At 44.3% G+C, this 3,919-nt stretch overlaps 1 long non-coding RNA gene across 1 annotated transcript in view; it reads right to left on the minus strand.

The window, feature by feature from the left end:
- Window positions 1-3,043, minus strand: part of LOC118256670 (uncharacterized) — a 13,482-nt gene extending 10,439 nt beyond the window's left edge. The window contains exons 1-2 of the long non-coding RNA XR_004781282.2: window positions 2,896-3,043; window positions 1,388-1,671 (exon numbers count right to left, since the gene is read on the minus strand). This is a non-coding gene — a long non-coding RNA (uncharacterized LOC118256670). The remainder of the gene's footprint in view (window positions 1-1,387; window positions 1,672-2,895) is intronic.
- Window positions 3,044-3,919: the final 876 nt, after the last annotated feature.

The following is a 3,919-nucleotide window of genomic DNA, read 5'->3' on the forward strand; positions in this document are numbered from 1 at the left end:
AGACAAATAAAGCAGTTTCATCCTCAGGCCACAGGCCACAGACATATCACACGAGGCCATGCGTGGTGACACGCAAACTCAGTCCCTGCCCAGACAGGTTTCTCCCTCTCCTGGCACATGGTTGGAGGCCCAAGTCTCCACACCCAGCTTGTGGTTCCCGTCTCTGTCTCCCATACAGAGCTCTGGTTAAGGCTAAATACATCATCCCTTACTATGGGAAGACATTGTGTGGAAGAGCTGCAGTCCCTTAGGCAGCCTAATCTAGCAGAGGCCATGTCAGAGCTCACGCCACCTGCTCCTGCCAGAGAAGAGGCATGTGCCACTGGAGATGACCATCCATGCAGGCAGTTTGCAAAGCAAGAAAGCAGAAGATGGAAAATGGTCTCATGCCCCAGGAGATTATATCTGGCCTGCTTGGTGTTGTGCTTTGTCAACTGCTCAGAAAATACCCTGGGTTAGCTTCTTTGAGCAAGAGACCTCCCAGACTTGCTCTCTGGACAGTGTCATGTGGCAGGGGATCAATACGGTGTCTTCGGTTATTTAGAGGACACCTTGGTCACTCATCCTGGCACAAGGGTGAGTGTGCATCCTCCTGGTCTCCTCTGTACGTGCCTTGTCCCCTGCATGGAGACTCAGCTGGGTACCAGCCACAGGGCTGGGCAGCGTGGGGTCAGCGACAGCCCTGGCTGAAAATGCCTGTGGGACAGAGCAAGGGGGGACACACAGCACTGGAGAAGGGGCAGGCAAGGCCAATCTACCAGCCAGCCAAGGCAGAAGGCATGCAGGGCACAGCCGCTTCCAGCAGGCTGCTCCAGGAGGCAACTTTTCTCTTGAGTTTGCATGAAAAGCAGAGCCCACTAGATGGCAATCACAGGTCTAGGATGGCCAAGATCCCTGCAAAGCTCCCCAGGTTTAGCTCTCCGGAAGTGTAAAACAGACTGTATGTAGCGACTGTATCATGAGCACACTGGTATTCGGATTTCCTAATATTTCCTGAGAGCTACTTAGGGATAATTGTCCAATAAATCTGAGGTTTCTTTGCCATATGCTGAATTAGAAGTGCTGTGCTTTTTCAAACTGTCTCCTTCACTGATGCTTCAACAGGGTTCAGTTACACAGATTGACTTGAGCCAATCGAGTAGGTCACCAAGGCCAGAAGGAAGGAGGAAGGCTCCTTCTCTGCCACGTCCCTCCCATCCCAAACATGGTGAACACCATCACTCTGCCAGATCTGACTTTCCCTGGGCCTGTGCCACTCTGACAGTGCTCTGCCAGGCTGGGGATCCAGGTGGATCTGTGAAAGGCCCAGCAAGTGCCAGAACAAACACAAGGGAGAGGGCAAAACATGTCTGGGATCAGAGAAGTGAGCAAGAGGGGCAGGACTTACCATTCTTGGTGGCTGGGAGCTGTTGGATGTTACCTGTAACTTCAGCTTTAGAAACTTTTTCTTAACAAATCTGCTTTTCTTTGAGGAATACATAGTGTTTTCAGCCATGGATATAAATAAATTAATTTTATTTTGGGAGGGACACCAAAGTGGAGGTCTTCCAGTCCAAGATACACAGCTCAACACAGGTGAGATCAGGTTGCTCAGGTACTTTTCTGAGTGTTGAAGATCTCCAGGTATGGAAATTCCCTACAACTCTGGTCTCCATTTGAAGATTTGTTCCCCTACACAAAGAAAAAGGTTTTCTTTTCATCTGATGAAGATTTCTCATGCTCTAGCTTGTGTGTCTATTACCTCTTGTCTTACCACCGCACACCTTTTGAGAGGAGTTGACTGGATCAACCTTACCTAGATAGATTAGTTACCTAGATAACTGTAGACAGTATTAAATCACCTTCACCTCCCAAAGAATACACTCCCAGAGAAGTTTTACACCAACAGAGTTTTGCTATCAAGTATCATCACAACTTCATTTAGTTTAAAATAACTTTTTCCAGTTTCTGACCAAAAAAAAAGAAAAGAAGTCAAAAAGCAACCAAAAAAAAAAAACTTTGTAAAGCATTGGGCAGTTACACACATAAACCTGTCTGATACATTGGTCCCAAAGCAAAGCTTTTTATGTTTCTTCAAAAAAAATCAGTGTCTGTGGTTCCCCCTATGCGGTTCACTACACCCATTCAAGGAAGTGTGGTTTGCAACACTAGCAGCTGACACCCACACATAAAGCTTTAATGACTTCAGCTGGGGTGAGGGTTCTGACTCACTAACAGGGGCTTATTACCAGTCTGGGAGAGCTGACCTGACCACTTGATCCCCCTTTACCCCACCCTCTTTTGGAGGTTCCCACCCCAGCTGCAGGCACAGCTAAAGGTCTCCTTAAACACCACTGCCATAAACTATAACCCAGCTGTGAAGGTAAACCTGCACCAATTTTGGTTTTCTTCCATGTATGAGGGCTGTGATTTATAATTCATGAACTGTTTTGCTCGGAGATTATCTGGAAATTGATGGACTGATGGAATTGAAGCTTCATTTCCAGACTCAGGGAGCTCTGATAATCACAGCTGAATCATATAGTCTGTATTGTGCTCATGATGTGAGCTACAAGGAAAATGAGAGGTTATCTCTGCACTCACAGACAATGAATCAACAAAAAGACATCATTAAAGAACTAAATCTGAGGGAGGAGTACAACAGGAGTTCAAAGTCACATGAACTCACTGATTATGTTCAAAACAAGCCACTGGGGAAGTGCGAACTTCTGGGTTACTTTGAATTAACCTTGACAGCGTAATATTCCTTCAAAAAACAGAGCACAAGATGAACGTTATCATTTTAGAACCCAGTATTGTTGCCAAGTATCTCATTTAGTGAAAACAAAATACTCAATTCTATAGGCAAGTAGAGTGGATAATCAATATACTCAAGTCTCTGTCCTCAATACTCACTCAAGTCTCCGTAGGCAAGAAGTAGAGTGGATCTGCAGAAGTGACAGTCTATCTTTCAGATCCTTTATTCCTGATTAATGCAAAACTCCCACTGAAATGTAAAGGTTTGACTGACCATAACTAGTAATTGAATATTGCCACAGCCAGTTTGCAACGTAAGTATTCTCCACAACAGGAAAGGGATATGAAAGTTTCCCTGAACTCCTATGATTTTCTGTAATTCATACAATGACATCATGATTCCAGGCACTAACTTTTGCACTCACTATCACATGCTGGATGAATGTTACTGCCCCTTCAGGGTCCCTTTGATCCAGGCAGACACACCAGCTGTGGCAGCTGCTGAGCTTTGTCTGGAGGAAGAAAATTCTCTTCTATGGAGTATTTAAAGGTTTTTTTTGGTTGATACATTTGAAGCTGAAATAAACTTTCTGAATTTATCTTACAAAAAAGAAACATCACCTTTTCTCAAGCCTATGCAAATCTCATTTTCACAAAATGGAATTGTTTGTATTTTTTATTTCATTATATAATACACGATTTAAAGATGTTTAAATACACAAAAACATTGAAGCAAATGCAGTTTAGCATACAAACTAGAAACATATGTTGAAACAGGACTTTTTTTTTTTTTCCTGTCTTTTGAGTTGAAACCTCAGCAAATTCAATTCCACTTCTGAGAACATTTCAAATTCCACAGGCGGGCAGATCCCAGCAGCCTCTTCCACCACAGCATGTTTCACCCTTTCCACTGCTGGTGCCTTACTCTATTTTCTGAGCTGCTTTGCAGCAATACTGGAGTTACAGGAGTCCTATCACTCAGCTCTTTTATGTGTGGGATCACATTTTCAGGAGGATTGTTTTTAGCAAAGCTGTGCAAATCTGCTTGAAAAGATGACCTAGCATAGGTCTGCTTAGGACATGGGCCAGCTCTGCTGGGCATGCAGCGAAACACAAATGGAGGCTTTTCTCAGCTCTAATAATTGCAGCCAGACCTGGTGCTGCTTAATTTAACAGCAAGGCT

The sequence above is a fragment of the Cygnus atratus genome, chromosome Z, assembly GCF_013377495.2.
Source record: "Cygnus atratus isolate AKBS03 ecotype Queensland, Australia chromosome Z, CAtr_DNAZoo_HiC_assembly, whole genome shotgun sequence".
Lineage (NCBI taxonomy): Eukaryota > Metazoa > Chordata > Aves > Anseriformes > Anatidae > Cygnus > Cygnus atratus.